We start from the raw sequence: 18105 nt of genomic DNA, 5'->3' as shown, positions 1-18105 counted from the left end.
CACAATTTTGGTTTTTGTTATGTTGACAAAATCCATTTTGTGTAGATTCATACCCAAATGTCATTAAAAACAGGTATGTTTGAATTTTTGAATTAGCTTAATAAAGTTTTTTTTTAATCCCAAATGGAACCATTAACACACTTTTTTGCGAAACAAAGTAAAACTACCCTTTATCATAGAGTGTGAGACCCATACACATCAAGTACGAAAGTAAATGACTTTCCAATTGTTGAATTGATAAAGATTGAAAATACCTGTTAGAATTGATTTTAAGTAGGGATTTGAAAAGACTAGTTATTCAAGCTTTCATGGCACAAATGAATACATGAGAGCCAATTATAATCAAGGCAATTTTAATCTTTGGATATCAAAGACAAAAGGACTTTGAACCTTCAATCTTGATAAAGATTTTCACTAATGACAAATGAACTCCTATGACTTACGAGTCAAAACACTAATAGATGATTGAAAATATAACCTTTTATTTGAATTTTATAATGCTTATTAATGTTTTTTAGAATATTTTTTAAATTGCACTTGATAAAAAAATGTAAGGTCATTAAAAATATTAAAATATAATAAGAAAAGAGTTAGCTAGAAAAATCTAATAGTGAATTGAATTTCAATAACAATAATTTATATAGATTATAATATCTATTATTATTAAATAATAACAAAATAAAAATACTATAATAATATCTAAATGTGATTTATTTCACTAGTTTCAATCCCACTTCTTCATTGGTGTGATTCATTTCACTAGTGTCAATCCCACTTCTTCACCCCTGTGAGCATCACCCGATGCAATGAGTGCGTGCTAAATGGACTATTCAAAAATCATGAGAATGAGTGCATGTGAAAAATTAATTTTACACTACCTCTCATGGAAATGATCATAAATGAATAACTTTCTTAACAAATTTAAATCCTAAAAAATAATATCTAATAATATCGAAAATTATATTTATAAATACTGCCATTATATCTACCATTATATCTAAAATGCTTAGAATAACTTATATAATATTAATATATTAATTAATAAAAAATCGTTCCCTTTTCTTTTTTGGTATATTCGGATATAACCCTATTCTTAAAAAAATAAATAGAATATTTAGACTTTTATATCTATTTATGGAAAATGTTTTTAAAATCTTGCTATGAAGTTGGATTTTGATTATTCGGGCTTCAGCTTATTAGCCCTTGTTGGACAAACATTCTCACAATGTGGTCGCAATCGAAGAGCGACACGTTGGAGCAATCGCTTGAAAAAAGAAAAAAACTCTAAATTTCGATTAACAGCTTTGAATAATTTTCTGGTAGCATTCTCCAGTTTTATTTTCTGGTCACAGTCTTCAGTTTTATGCATAACCTTATGCAGTGGCAATAGTAATATGCCCTCCCATTTTGACGCACCTTTTAGCACTGTTGGTCACTCGAATCTGCGTCATGTCTATGCGAGACTTACAATCTTTGTTGTCCTTACATTTTTCAGAGCAATATTAGATGAGAGGGATGAAACCCTTCAAGTTGTTTGTTGCATCAATGCGGGTCATGTCTTCAAGAAAAATGGTCTCTGAAGCAACTGCGACTGCTAGTAGTATTCTGCCCACGTGTGTAAGAATTGTGGTCAGGTATCATCGTTCCGCAGCAGACAATGGAAAACCTTCTAAAGGGGTTGCTCTGGAATCCTTAGGATTGTCCTCTGGTTCCCAACTAGGTGTAGGGGACATTCATACAAGGAAAATTGGTAAAAACAATAAAGTTTCTCAGAATGATGATGGTGCTGCTGGGTATCATCGTTCTGCGGCAGACAATAGAAAACTTTGTAACGGGGTTACTTTGAAATCCTTAGTATTGTCCTCTGGTTCCCAACTAGGTGTAGGGGACATTCATACAAAGAAAGTGGGTAAAAAGCATAAAGTTTCTCAGAATGATGATGGTACTGCAAAGGCCTTGGAAAATATCAATGGGATTCTCAGAAATGTTGTTGAGTCCGAGGAAGAAATGGAGTCTGCTCTACAGAAAACTGTGTCGGCTATTGATCCTTATTTGGTAGAAAAAGTTCTCTGTATGCATGTGAACAATTGGAAAATTGCATATGGTTTCTTTGTTTGGGCTGGTAGGCAACCTGGATATCAACATACCACAGAGGTGTGCAATGCCATGGTAAACATACTCGGTAAAGTTAAACAATTTGATATAGCTTGGGAAGTGATTGAACAGATGAGTAAAGGCGAAAAGGAAGGCTCTTTGGTTACTGCAAAAACTTTTGGAATCATGTTCAGGAGGTACGCTGCGGCCCATATGGTGAAGGAAGCTGTGGAGACATTTCATAGGATGGGAGATTTTAATCTTGAACCAGACAGGACTGCTTTTCACAGTCTTATCAATTTTTTGTGTGAGCACAATCATGTTGAAGAGGCAGAACACATGTCTATTGGGAAGGATTCGAAATTCTCTCCGGATACGAAGACCTTCAACATTCTTCTTACGGGATGGTGTAAGAGAAAAGCCTGGCAAGAATGTAAAAGGTTCTGGAAAGAAGCAAACGAAATTGATAGCTTTTGCCCAAACCTCTTTTCTTATTCAATATTTATGGATGTACTGGCCAAGTCCGGGAATCCGAAGAAGGCACTCAGGTTATTTCAGGAAATGGAGGAAAGAGGGATTCAGCCAGATGTCACAGTCTATAATATTCTGATTCATGTTCTTGGCCAAGTAGACCGTGTTAACGAATCATTGCAGGTCATGCATAAGATGTTGGAGATAGGATGTCGTCCCAATGTTATGACATACAATTCATTAATCAGGAATCTCTGCATAGCTGGCAGAATGCATAAAGCTTACCGGCTATTGGAACAGATGGTTCATCAGCGGTGCATTCCCAATGCCACCACTTATCACTTTTTCTTCAGTAAACTGAGAAGGCCGAAGGAGACACTGGAACTTTTTGACAGAATGGTTAGAAGTGGATGCGTTCCAGCCATTGATACTTATGTCTTGTTGATGAGAAAATTTGGAAGATGGGGTTTGTTGAGGGTAGTTTTTATAATTTGGAATCAAATGCAGCAAAGAGGCTGCAGTCCAGATAAGTGTGCTTATGAGGCTCTAGTCTACGCGCTCAATAAGCGGGGTAGATTCTCTTTAGCTCGCAAGTACAGAGAAGAGATGGTAGCAAGAGGGCTCTCATTAAAACCTAGGAGGGACGTTTTTCCAGATATAAGTTCGGCAGAATCAGGCAATGAAGATAGTTGAAGTTGTAAAATATCAAAAGAGGTTACTCCTCAACCATAATATGGAAATGATTCACAGTAATCTCATATTCGTAAGATCTGATACATATGATTTATTACCATCATGTTATTGGAATGATAACAGTACAGGCTCCTTAATAAAAATGATAATACAAAGGCATCTTCTTTGAAAGCAAATGTTCTAATTCTTGCTTCTGTTTAGGTATTTGATGTAACTCTAACGTTATTCAATACCGTTGATCTTATTTTTCCTTATTCTAGTAAAGTACTTTTTACTGGATTCTGTCCACCTTCGATTTGAGATTAATCAAATATCATGTCAAGGACTTTGCATGTGGATTACCTAACACTTGTGAAATCCGCCAGAAACTTTGAACTTATCTTTGGTAAAGGTTGTATAGGTATTTTTTGGATGTTCACTTCATTCATTTCAGCAATCCAGCTGAAGAGCTTGCTCTTACTGGTTTGTCTGTCCTCAAACTCTGCTTTTTAATCCAGTTATCACTTATTTGCCCGAAGACCTAGAGAACCGACTGGCAATATAATTTTGCAGATTATTACATTGTTGTTGCTTTCCCAGGGTGCAATTGCATGGTTTGGGTTCAGTATTTTCAAAGTTTGTGGTAAGGTGCACACAAGTGTGCAAAATATGGATACAAAACAATATTTAAACCATAATATTTAAACAGATTATGACATCATAATACTTTAAACCAGCAGAAAAAAATATGATTTGATAAGTTCATTAGTTCAATGACAAAGCAATTGAAAATATAGCATGTAAAGGTTTGAATGGCTGAACTTATATATGCTATATTTACATTATTTAGTTCCTGTTTTCAAGGTTTGTGCTAGTACGTGGATTAATACAAATGTGTTAGTTTTCTTTCTACCCATTTCTACCTGGTTTTCATTAGAGCAACTGTGAGATTTGAAGGATACTTCGTGGAATTATTTTAGGATTCATCCAAGGGAACCTTGGAGACTTCTCTTTGGAACCAAAGGAACCTGAACCCAAACTCATTGAAAATCGTTGAAGTAGACAAACAAGGACTTAAAGTTTTCCCATCCTTGCAGCAATGACAATAAACTTTTAGGCTTCCAATCAAGCCAAAGCTTTTGGTGAAATGGAGACACAATTGGATCTGTTTATCATTGCTTCAAGCTCTTGTTTGGTCATGGACAACAATTTGTTCTTTTCCAGTCCTATTTTCAAATTATTTGTATTATTATCACCTTTGGCAAGGAGAAGTTTTGAAACTGACCACTTTTACCAGGCTACACTTTGTGAAAACTCTGCAACTTATGCCTGTTACAGTTCCCTATAATTGGTGACTAGCCATTCCAGGAATCATACTAGAATTCTACTTGTTTCCTGTGGCCTATATTCTAGGTTAGCTGATTCCTTAGCATCTTCTTGTGCTTGTATTTTGTGTTTGCATTGAACTGGTTCTTCTGAGAGTTGCAAGAAATAGTGAGAGAATCAAATGGAACCAACACAAACCCAAATTTTTCTATAAAGAGAAGAACAAATTGGCTCTAGGGCAGCACAACACTTGAAGAGAAATCAGTGAAGAAGGAGGGTTATTCCGATGTTTTGGGGACTTTGGAACTTCTTGGAAACATTTCAAAATGCTTGCATGGAGCATTCTTGGCGAGAGGAAGACTCCTGATTCCCTTCATTCCTTGATTTGGAATGGATGACTTCCAAGAGGGGGATTTTGATGCTCCTTGCCCCTGGGTTCTGAGAGTTAATTTTTCATTGTCATTTTCCTCTTGTGACTCCTATTGCTCTTCTTCACTGTCCAGAGGTCCAAATTTGTTTCCCTGGGCAGCATTTATCCTATCCTTGTTTAAATATGATGATTGCCCTTCTTCTGGCAGTGGGGGGTTCTACTTTATATTATCATTCTTGTTGAGCTCCTCCCCCCACCTTTTTAACCCTCATTCAGTGGTCCAAGGCCTCTTTTCCTTTTTGGCTGTTGCCACTGAGCCTCCTCTTCTCCTTGTTGATGATCTTCCTCCCATCTTTTGCAATTTCTTGCAAAGTTACTCATGGCACTTTCTGCATTTGAAGGGTAATTGGTCATAATCCACCTCCTATATAAATGACCAGTTATCAAAGGACAGGATAATTGCAGAAGGGGGTCCTTTTTCCAAATCTACTTCATCATAGATCCTTGCACAAGTATGCATACCTTCTCATGGCTCAGCACGATCAATATATTTTCCTAAAACACTGCTAATGGATTTGAAGGATTCTTCATTCCAACAATGAAGAGGAAGGAATGGGAGATTGACCGTGACTGGAACAGCTGAGGGGATGTTGTTTTCAGGATTGAAGTCTGGTTTCCCTCGATTCAAGTATAGCCCTTCGGTTCCCATAAAATATGGTCTACATCGAAAGATCAGGTCACAATTTGATTTATTTTCAAAAATGAAGGTGTAGAAACCTTTCCCACAATAATGCCTGAGATCTGGCCTTCTATTAGGGATTTCCAAGTCTTGTCTATCCAGACATGAAGGGATCTGGGAGAGGGCCAAATCCCTCTGAATTGGCCTACCAGTCCTTTTTCAGCTAGTTTCAGAGCCATAGCTCTTTATTGAATGGCATGAATTTCTATCTTGGGAAAATCCTCCAATTTTTTAACAAACCTCTATGGTCTTGGCTTTGGAGGACGAGCGATCACTGATACCAGCATGTTGAAGGTTACTTCAGCATTTGGAAGAGGGAAGGGGGAGGCAGACATTCATACAAGGAAAATTTGTAAAAGGAATAAAGTTTCCCACAATGATGATGGTGCTGCTGGGTATCATTGTTCCGCAGCAGACAATGGAAAACCTTGTAAAGGGGTTACTTTGGAATCCTTAGTATTGTCCTCTGGTTCCCAACTAGGTGTAGGGGACATTCATACAAGGAAAATTGGTAAAAAGCATAAAGTTTCCCAGAATGATGATGGTATTGCTAAGGCCTTGGAAAATAACAATGGGATTCTCAGAAATGTTGGTGAGTCCGAGGAAGAAATAGAGTCTGCTCGGCAAAAAACTGTGTTGGCCATCGATCCTTATTTGGTAGAAAAAGTTCTCTGTATGCATGTGGACAATTCGAAAATTGCATATGGCTTCTTTGTTTGGGCTGGTAGGCAACTTGGATATCAACATACCACAGAGGTGTGCAATGCTATCGTCAACATACTTGGTAAAGTTAAAATGATTTGATATAGCTTGGGAAGTGATTGAGCAGCTGAGTAGAGGCAAAAAAGAAGGCTCTTTGGCTACTGCGAAAACTTTCGGTATCATGTTCAGGAGGTACGCTGCGGCCTATATGGTGAAGGAAGCTGTGGAGACATTTTATATGATGGGAGATTTTAATCTTAGGACTGATTTTCACAGTCTTATAATTTTTTTGTGTGAGCATAATCATGTTGAAGACGCAGAACACTTGTCTATTGGGAAGGATTCAAAATTCTCTCCAGATACGAAGGCCTTCAACATTCTCCTTAAGGGGTGGTGTAAGAGAAAAGCCTGACAAGAATGTAAAACGTTTTGGAAAGAAGCAAAGGAAATTGATAGCTTTTGCCCAAACCTCTTTTCTTATTCAATATACATGGATGTACTGGCCAAGTCTGGGAATCCGAAGAAGGCACTCAGGTTATTTGAGGAAATGGAGGAAAGAGGGATTCAGCCAGATGTCACAGTCTATAATATTCTGATTCATGTTCTTGGCCAAGTAGACGATGTTAACGAATCATTGCAGGTCATGCATAAGGTGTTGGAGATAGGATGTCATCCCAATGTTATGAGATGCAATTCATTACTCAGGAATCTCTGCATAGCTGGCAGAATGCATAAAGCTTACCAGCTGTTCGAACAGATGGTTCATCAGCTGTGTACTCCCAATGCCACCACTTATCACTTTTTTTTTTCAGTAAACTTGGAAGGCCGAAGGAGACACTGGAGCTTTTTGACAGAATGGTTAGAAGTGGATGCATTCCAACCATTGATACTTATGTCATGTTGATGAGAAAGTTTGGAAGATGGTATTTATTGAGGGTAGTTTCTATAATTTGGAATCAAATGCAGCAAAGAGGCTGCACTCCAGATAAGTGTGCTTATAAGCCTCTAGTCTACACTCTCAATAAGCGGGGTAGATTCACTTTAAAGTTTAGCTTGCAAGTACAGGGAAGAGATGGTAGCAAGAGGGCTTTCATTAATACCTAGGAGGGACGTTTTTCCAAATATAAGTTCAGTAGAATCAGGCAATGAAGATAGTTGAAGTTGTAAGATATCAAGAGGTTACTCCTAAACCATAATATGGAAATGATTCACAATATCATATTCGTAAGATCTGATACATATGATTTATTATATCATGTTATTGGAATGATACCAGTACAGGTTCCTTAATAAAAATGATAATACAAAGGCATTTTCTTTGAAAGAAAATGTTCTAATTCTTACTTCTGTTTAAGTAGTTTATGTAACTTTAACGTTATCCAATACCGTTGATCTTCTTTTTCCTTATTCTAGTAAACTACTTTTTACTGGATTCTGTCCACCTTCGATTTGAGTTTCATCAAATATCATGGGAAGGACTTTGCATGTGGATTACCTGACATTTGTGAAATCCGCTAGAAACTTCGAACTTATCTTTGGTAAAGGTTGTATAGGTATTTTTTTAGATGTTCACTTCTTTCATTTCAGCCAACCAGCTGAAGGACTGGCTCTTACTAGTTTGTCCTCTCTCAAACTGCTATGATTTTTAATCCAGCAATTACCTGTCTGAAGGTGCAGAGAACCTGTTGGCAATATAATTTTGCAGATTATTACATTGTTGCTGTGGTTCCAGGCTTCAATTGCATGGTTTGAGTTCAGTATTTTCAAATTTTGTGGTTAAGTGCACACAAGTGTGCACAATATAGAGTCAAAACATATGAAATTTTAAATAATATAAAATGTCACAGATTATGACACCATAATACTTTAAACTACCAGATAATAGATATGATTTGATAAGTTCATTAGTCCAATGACAAAGCAATTGAAAATATAGCATGGAAAGGTTTGAATGGCTGAACTTACATCTTCTATATTTACATTATTTAGCTCCTGCTTTCAAGGTTGGTGCTAGCACGTGGATTAGTACTACTGTGTTAGTTTTCTCTTTTCCTATTGCTACCTGGTTTCATTAGAGAAACTGTGAGATTTGGAGGATACGGCGTCAAATTATTTTAGGATTCATCCAAGGGAACCTTGGAGACTTCTCTTTGGAACCAAAGGGACCTGATCCCAAACCCATTCAAAATCGTTGAAGTAGAAAAACAAGGAGTTAAAGTTTTCCAATCCAGATCCTTGGAGCAATGGCAATAAACTTTTAGGCTTCCAATCAAGCCAAGTCTTTTGCTGAAATGGAGACACACTGTTTATCGTTGCTTTTGGTTCCCATTTGGTCATGGACAACAATTTGTTCTTTTCCAGTCGTAATTTGAATTGTTCTTTTCCAGTCGTATTTTCAAATTATTTGTATATAGAAGTTCTGAAGCTGGCCACTTTTACCAGGCCTGTGAAAGCTCTGTAACTTATGCCAATTACCGTTCCCAATAATTGGTGACTAGCCATTCTAGGAATGATACCATAATTCTACTTGTTTCCTGTGGCCTATATTCTAGGTTAGCAGATTCCTTAGCTTCTTCAATTGTGTCAGGCCAGGGTAACTCCAACAATTTAATGAGCGCAAGACAGAACTGATTGATTTATTCATTAGACAATTATTTATTTATACATATACACAACGGATCAGTTCATCTTCTAGATGACTGTCCAGCTTCACCTCATCCGTTTCGGATTAGGTGTCAACATTCCCCCCCTTAATCTGAAGGGATGTTGGTGAGTCCAAGCATCGTTCTGAATCTTTCAAGCTTTTTCTCTTCCAAGCGCTTTGGTGAAGATGTCTGCAATTTGCTCGTTTGTGGAACAATGACGGAGATGGATTGTTTTGGCCTCAACATGATGTCGGATCAGATGATATTTAGTATTGATGTGCTTAGTACGATCATGGAACTTTGGGTTCTTGGCCAATTTTATTGCAGAGGTGTTATCAATCATGAGTGGAGTTGATTGTATTTGTTTTACCTGCAAATCTTCAAGAATTTTCCTGAGCCACACAATTTCTTTCGTTGCTTCAGCTGCTGCCACATATTCTGCTTCTGTTGTGGAATCTGCTGGTACTGATTGTTTGCGTGATCTCCAGGAGACAGCTCCCGATCCAAGACTCATAGCATATCCTGAAGTAGATACCCCAGTTTCTTTGTCTCCATCAAAGTCTGAATCAGAGTATCCAATCAAGTTGAAGTCGTCCACCTGTGTATACTTGATTCCAAGGTCTTGAGTTCCCTTCAAGTACCTTAGAACTCTTTTTGCAGCAGACCAATGTCCCTCACAAGGCCTTTGCATGAACCTGGAGAGGATTCCAACAGCAAATGAAATGTCTGGTCTGGTAGTAGTGAGGTAGAGGAGACTTCCTACAAGCTGTCTATACTTTGTTGCATCCTCAAATTCCTTTCCTTCAGTAGGTGTGAGCTTTAAGTTTTGTTCCATTGGAGTAGAAAGGGGATTGCACTCTGTCATGCCAAATCTGTATAACAAATCTCCAATGTATTTCTTTTGAGAAAGAAATATGGACTTTGGATGTTGGGTTACTTCAATGCCAAGATAGTAATGAACATAGCCCAAATCAGTCATTTCAAAATTTTTTCCTAATTCTTTCTTTATGGATGCAATATAGCTTTCATTGTTCCCTGTCATTAAAAGATCATCTACATATACCACAAGATATACAACTGTTTTGCCAACTTTCTTGACAAATAAAGTTGCATCATCAAGATCAAAATGATTGAAGTTGAGTTTTAGAAGATGCTCAGTTAGTTTTTCATACCAGGCTCGTGGTGCTTGTTTGAGGCCATACAAGGACTTCACAAGTTTGCATACTTTGTGTTCATGTCCTTTCACAACAAATCCTTCAGGCTGGGACATAAAAACATTCTCTTTTAGATCTCCATTCAAGAATGCAATTTTTACATCCATTTGATGGACTTTCCAACCGTTCTGAGCAGCTAGTGCAAAGAGTGTCCGGATGGTGGCCCATTTTGTTGTGGGAGCAAAAGTTTCCTCATAATTGACCCCTTCCTTCTGTGCAAACCCTTTTGCCACAAGCCTAGCTTTGTGCTTGTCAAGTGAGCCATCAGCTTTGTACTTGTTCTTGTAGACCCACTTGTAGCCAATTGGTTTGGTTCCAAATGGAGGATCAACCAGCTTCCAAGTGCCATTCTTTATGAGGGCATCATACTCCTTCTGCATCGCTTCTTTCCATTCATCATGAGAAGCAGCTTCTTTGAAGGAAGTTGGTTCAAAATCTGTAGACAAGTTCAATTCACAATCATAAGTAATATCCATATCAACAGGTGAATTAGAGTTATCTACATCACCTCCATCTTGTCGGTTTGTATTTCTGGTTCCTGTTTTTCCAATTTCATCAGGATGAACACTTTCAAGTGTCTTTGTCAGCCACTTTGGGGGACCTTTCTGAGATGGTCCAGGCTGTTCTGTTGATTGAGTTGGGACTGAATCAAGATTAAGTCTCCCAATTCTATCAATTACATCACTTAAAGCATCATCCGTTGTTGAAGTGTCATGCAGGGGAGATTGTTCTTCAGAAGAAGATTCCACATGTTGATCTAGTATAGGAATCCCCCCTTCAAGATGTGGAATCTGATTATCAAACTCTTGGAATGATTTCGGTTTTGTGAATCTATCCAAGCGATCAAGTTGCCGCTCAACAACACTGTCTGATTTGGATGATTCAAGAAAAATGACATCTCTAGATAAAACAAACTTCTTATTTACTTCATCATAAAGGCGGTATGCTTTAGATGTGTTTGAATACCCCAGGAAGATACACTTACGACTTCTAGCACCAAGTTTGTTTCTATGTACCTTTGGTATTAAAGCATAACAGGTGGAACCAAATATCCTGAGATGTTTTACCAAAGGAACATGTCCATACCACAATTCATAAGGAGTCTTGTTTCTTATAGCACTAGATAGACATCTATTCTTTATATATGCAGCACATAGAACAGCATCAGCCCAAAACATTGTCTTTACATTTTCGAAGAAAAGCATGGATCGTACCATATTCAAAATTGTTCTGTTCATTCTTTCAGCTACACCATTCTGTTGAGGATTATAAGGCACAGTTGTTTGATGTTTAATCCCATGTTGGCGAAGATAGTGTTCAAATTCATTTGATTTATATTCTTTTCCACTATCAGTGCGAATAGACCCAATATGAGATTGTGCATCATTTTCAATCCATTTATGAAAATTCTTGAATGTTTGAAAAGCATCAGATTTGTTCTTCAAAAAATAAACCCAACACATTCTGGTGTAATCATCAATAAATGTCATGATATATTTATTTCCATTTGCAGAAGGAACAGGCATTGGACCACATAAATCTGAATGAATAAGTTCAAGCTTCCTATGTGCTCTTGAGTGTGAATCATGAAAAGACTGTTTGCTGTGCTTTCCTAGAATGCAGGCATCACATTGTTTATGTTTTCTAGGAATTGTAGGCAAACCAGCAACACCATTTTTCTTCAACAAGCGGAGACTATCATAGTTTAAATGTCCAAATCTAGCATGCCATAATAGACTTGATGGAAGTGTACCTTCATCATGATGAGAAACATATGAAAAATGCTGTGCATGAGCAGAGGTTCCTTGCAGTTTAAGGAGTCTTTCTTCTTCTATACCCCTCATGACAAGTGAGTGGTCAGATGCCTTTCTTACCTCAAGCTTGCCATCAAACATGTGAATGGAGTGACCTTGCTGGCGGATGTGGACCAGGGACAGCAAGTTTCTCTTCAGCTGTGGGAGATATAGAACATGATCCAGAAGAAAGTCTGGAAGACCAGACAGTTTAAGCCTGATTGTGCCAAGCCCTGATGGCTTGATTTTTGACTGATCTGCAAAGTATACTGCTCCATCAACATTGTCAGTGAAATCTTCAAAGAAATCTCTCCTATGAGTCATATGACAGGTTGCTCCTGAATCAAGCAACCAATCATTTTTCGAAGAAGCAAGTGAAGCATTAAACAAATCTTCATTTACTCCAATGTTACATTGTGCCTCAATATAGTGAGCGGATTCAGGTGCTTTACCTTTGTCTGTGTCATCAGTTTTACCTTTCTGCTGATTTCTTCTCTGCTCAACTTTGTCCCATGGTAGCTTGCATGTAGAAGCATCATGTGATCCATTTCGTTTGCAGCGAATGCAATGCAGATCTGCCTTTTCTGCTTGAGGATGTCTGCCCCCCCTGCCTCTGAAGTATCTTCCTCTTCCTCTTCGTCCACCTCTTCCTCTTGTAGAATCTTGAGCAGGATGCTTTTCTTTATGAGCAAGGCAAACAGTCTCTTCAGAAGATTCAGGGACCATTTTCTTTCCAAAGGCTTTCTCTCTTTCAGCAAACTTTTTCACAAGAGTGTCAAAGGTTATATCTTTAAGATTTCCATTTGCTTGTAAAGACTCAAGATAGTTAGAGTAGGTAGGATAGAGTGCTTTGAGAAAGGCAATAAGAGAGATATCCAGCTCAACCTTAGTGGATTTAATATCATGCACTATAGACTTTATTTCAGACGCAAGAGTAAGAGGATCATTATTTTTCAGTTCAAGAGTGAAGAGTTTAATCATGAGCTGAACAACTTCAAGTGCAGAATGTGTATCATAGAGTTCTTTCAGCTTTTGTAAAGCTTCAAAGGCAGTGGAATAGGATGAAATATGACGACTTACTTCCTCACTTACGGATGCTGCGATCAATGCAAAGGCTTTGCTGTTCTTGTTTTCCCAAATGGCGAGTTCTTTGTCTGATGTGGGCTGCACAGGGTCTCTGTCTTCTTCTCCGACACACACACCTTTCCACAGCTCATTGTAGATGAGGGTGTGTTTTACCATCCGAGACCATTCAGAATAGTTCTCCTTGCCAGTGAGAACTATTCCGACCATTGAAATGATTGAATGCATTCTGTAAAAAAAAATATCTCTGCCAAAAACACTTCTGTTGAGAGAGAAAAAAAAAAAAATCCTTATATGATAGCCTTATGCATTTTATTTTTCTTCTAACATTCCATCAGCATATATATATCACTGCTCACATATATATCATTGTTCAACAAAACAAGGGCGCTCAAATATATATCACTGCGCACATATATCACTGTTCAAAAACCGAGGGCGCTCAAATATATATCACTGCTCACATATATATCACTGTTCAACAAAAAAAAGGGCGCTCATATATATATCACTGTATTATTATTTCAATTCCTGCAATTTCAAAAAAACCACTTGCAGCCAGGTCACCGACAGCTCCAAAAGTAGATGCTTGATTCAGCATGCGTGCAAACCGTCCATCCAATTCATCACATACAAAGCTAACAAAATAAAGTGCAGTGAAGATACCATTCCTCCACAGCGGCACAACGGTGCTTTCCATACAGCAACATGGTATATAAGCCTAACACCAAAGCTGACTCAGCCTTCTCTAAATCTAAACGCTCAACAGAATTTACAACTTTAAATTACGTGTGCATGTAAACAAAGATGCACACTGACATTCAGCAGAAACTGAGAGAAGCAAACGAATGCAAGCTTACACCTTTGGCTCTGGTGAAGCACAATATGACGGAGAAGAGATTGAATTTTAACGGCCAAATGAGAGTGGCTATCACGCGACCAAACCCCAATAGCAGCGACCGAATTCCCAAACGGAAATTTCAAACTGGTGAAAGCACCGCAACTCAATAAAACACAGTCATCATTCTTATAATGAACGCAGTCACCATTCTTAATACAACGCAGTCATCATTCCTTTTATAAACGGCAGTCACCATTCTATTAAAAACGCAGTCACCATCTTATTAAAAACGCAGTCACCATCTTATTAAAAACGCAGTTGCAATTTGAATCAGTCTTCAACGCAGTCACATGAATCAGTATTCATTAAACTAAGAAGGCAGCCACCAAAAAACGCAAAATCTTGAACGCATACCACAGTCACCATTAAAAAAAACGATACCTCAGCTCTCAGTTCAACAACATCAACGCATAGGTAACGGAGCACAACGCAGCGTTTCAGGGAATGAACGCATCAACTCAGGGCGCAGTACTCAAGGTCTGAGGGCGCAGTCTCCAGAGGCGCAGTCTCTGGCAGTCAGAGAGCGCAGCGAATTCAGGCAAAGGCAGAGGCAGAGCCAGGGAATCAAGCCAGAGCAGCTCTCAAGACAGGAGTTACTACTATTTTAGGGACTGGGACCTGGGCTCTGATACCATGTCAGGCCAGGGTAACTCCAGCAATTTAATGAGCGCAAGACAGAACTGATTGATTTATTCATTAGACAATTATTTATTTATACATATACACAACGGATCAGTTCATCTTCTAGATGACTGTCCAGCTTCACCTCATCCGTTTCGGATTAGGTGTCAACAAATTGTTCTTCCGAGATTCTCAAGAAATAGTGAGAGAATCAAATGAAACCAACACAAGCCCAAATTCTGCAATAAAGAGAAGAACAAACCGGCTCTAGGGCAACACAACACTTGAAGAGAAATCGGCCAAGAGGAGCACAACCCTAGAGAGAGGGAATTCAAAAACAAGTGTGCTAGAGAGAGAAAATAAGCTCAAGCACAAGACAGTGCAATACTTAATAGGTGCCCTTATAAAAATCACTTTATTAAGAATGAAAAAGAATCGCATGATGATCAATTACAAATGAGGGTTATATATTTATACACAACTTAAGACTAGAGCACTTTCCCAGGAGGGTCTATGAGTCTACGTGTACAAGGTTGGCCTTTGCCAAACTAAGAAATACAATAATGATTACAATATAAGGCCGATTATGGCCAAAAGCTATGTCACAGGGTTTGCCGAACTTGAAGGTTCAGGTTCGAAATTCGGCGAACCTCAAAAAAAATTTGAAATTCGTTTAGGTTCGCCGAACCTGAAATTTGAACCTGAAGTCGAACCTAATCGAACTCGAACCTGAACGAACCTGAACGCGAATTTAATTGATTTTTTTTAAGGTTTGATTTAGGGTTCGCCGGTTTTTTTGATGGTTTTATTTGGTTGTTTACGAAAAAAACCAGGGGCTGCATACCGCTTTTCTGCAACGCTTCCTGCCAAATATTTCTTTATAAACGATGGCTCTCTAATGTTTTGGCACAAGCTGTCGGGAGTATTGAGTGAGCGTTTGTATTGAGCAGGCTGCAGAGCTGTGTATTTGCTAACAGTCTTTTGTCATACCGTGGGCCAATTTGGCTTGTGTTTTATATCTATGTCGCAAATGCCAAAATTGACCAAAAAAATCTGGCTGGAAAGGAGCCAAAAAATGACCTCATTAAACTACTGCGTTCAAATTTATCAATTTTGAAAGCAACATCACCACATTAGCTTGACAGACGGCCTTTCCAACACTGCGCAGGGTATTTTTGTGTGAAATCAAAACAAATCACTGCTGTTATAGGTATCCAACCACCATTCCAGGTAGAAATTGCCAAAATCCACAACTATCACAAATTTTTGCCCTCGAGAATGGTAAAATCCAAACTAGGAATGCTTCTCCAAAGTGTTAAATGTCAAATCCAACGAAAAAGAGTCAAAAAAGAAACCTGCTGCTATCAGTTTTCAACCACCAAATTTCCAACACATACAAATGGTCTTCAGAACGTACTGTTTTGGTTTCAGGTTTCTGTTAGTATTTAAACATTAAAACGATGTGATTTTTTAAAAGATTACTAGTATTTGACATTCATTTAAATTTTGAAGACTGAAAATTATGTCATTTCTTTTTGCAAACTACTATTGTGTATGTTTACATTTAACTAGATGTTAGAATGATTACATTATTCATGTATGTTTACTAATAAGAATTTGTATTCATGTGTTTATGGATCGATTTTGAATTTTCTATTATTTTGTCATATATATATATATATATATATATTGAAAAATATGTATAGTCGAACCTAATGCCGAACCTCATTTGAACCTGATCGGAAAATTCGAATTCGAATCGAACTTAATCGTTGTCAAACTCGAACCATGTGACATAGGCCAAAAGTGAAGTTTACTCCATTTTCAACATCCCACCCCTTAAGTTGTGTTGCACCCAATTTTGTCACAAGTCCAAGGAAGTAGCTGTACAAATTTTTTCAGAGTTCAAACCCAATTTCTGCAAATTTTAATGTAAATGATGCTAGTATGACCGTTTAATTATGTAACAACCTAGGTAAGCCTATGATTTTGGCGACAGATTTCATCTTAGGAGGTTTTTTAACCTCACCGATTACCTGTGTTTCTAAACACGACTAATCGAAAGAGTTTTTTCCCTCCAGCTTAAACCCCAAAGCTAGGGTGGAATTTATTGACAAAGTCTTAGGTGAGTCCTAGTGTTCTTAGTCGAGTCTATTGTAAAAGTGATCTAGGGATAATTTAAGATATTTGGCTAAATTATTTTATTACAAATCACTTGGTCTACTAGATCATATTATGTCGCAAAATTGGGTAAATGTTTTGAAGGTCTATAACGAATGGGTATTCCCCCTTTAAGGGTTGAATTTGTAATTATTTGATGTAAAATATTTTAGTTCATGCTCCATCGCAATCAGACACCATGGCTAAAGTATTTGAGGGTGGAAAAATAATTAATTTCCTCAAGTGTCAATTACTTAATTAATTAATTAATTTTTTGTTCTGACAAAATAAAATGAAATCCTAAGCCAAAAATTAATTAATTTAAAATCAAAAAATAAATTCTAAAGAAATTAATTTCTCCAAGTGGAAAACGACCAAAAAATTTGTGGGTCAAAAATAAGTCAATTTTTGGAGGTCCCCCACCAAAGCAAAAATATATTTTTTAAGAAAAATTAAGCCCTTGGACCTTGGTGGTTTAAGTCAAAGTCAATTTAATGAGGAAATTAATCCAAAAAATCAATTTTTGGATTAATAAAAATGGTTTTTATGAGAAATTCGAAAATCCCTCAAAAATAAGTATTTTCGACGGCAAAGATTAAAATATGATCAAATATTTATCGACAGTCGAGATTATTTTGACAGGGATGAAGCCAACTAGCCATTATTTTCCACTTGGAGGATTTATCTATAAATTAGAAACCATTTGCTTGTTTAGTGACGATGATGAAAACTCTGACTCTAGTCAATGTAATTTTGTAACGCTAGTTTTGTTCCACTAATCTGTTGGGAACGTTTGAAATATCATAATAAAAGACTTTGGGGTTCAGTTCATGGTATTCTTTGTCTGATGATTTGTGGTATGTGCTTTTCTATATTGTGCTTAAATTTTTTATAAGCTTGTTTATTCATTAGATGGTGATAAGAACATTCTATTGGTAGATTTTGTGTCTATCTTAGGTGATCTAATTCACCATATGTCTAACAAGTTTTCTTGAAGAAAATATATAGAGTTTGCAAGTTTCTCAGCTCTTGGGCTCCAAGTTCACAGACTTCGGAGGAGAGCTGACCTTGTTTGGGCTCCGAGAATTTTGTTTGGTTTTCTTACTTCGCTAAGGCTGTGGGCAATACCATAACTTTCGAAACGCATTTGATCTTTTGTCACTATTCATCGTTTAAAAAATTATCTCTCAATTTTTTTTTCAAGCATTTTATATTTGTATCTAAATTGTAAATTATTTTTGTAGAATAATTTTTTTCTAACCCTTGTTTTGTAGCTAGTTGGGGTTTGGGTTTTATTTCAAATTTTTGTATATA

The 18105-nt window shown here is 37.3% G+C and overlaps 1 pseudogene across 1 annotated transcript in view; it reads left to right on the top strand.

The window, feature by feature from the left end:
* The first annotated feature begins 1220 nt into the window (after window positions 1-1220).
* Window positions 1221-18105, top strand: part of LOC149141056 (pentatricopeptide repeat-containing protein At1g80550, mitochondrial pseudogene) — a 45047-nt pseudogene continuing 28162 nt past the window's right edge. The window contains exon 1 of the transcript XR_016264180.1: window positions 1221-3279. The product of XR_016264180.1 is annotated as a pentatricopeptide repeat-containing protein At1g80550, mitochondrial pseudogene (transcript). The remainder of the gene's footprint in view (window positions 3280-18105) is intronic.

The sequence above is a fragment of the Pinus tabuliformis genome, chromosome X (assembly GCF_031772625.1).
Source record: "Pinus tabuliformis cultivar Carrire ecotype Pingquan chromosome X, CPIR1, whole genome shotgun sequence".
NCBI lineage: Eukaryota > Viridiplantae > Streptophyta > Pinopsida > Pinales > Pinaceae > Pinus > Pinus tabuliformis.
This window is presented reverse-complemented; position numbering and strand designations above follow the sequence as displayed.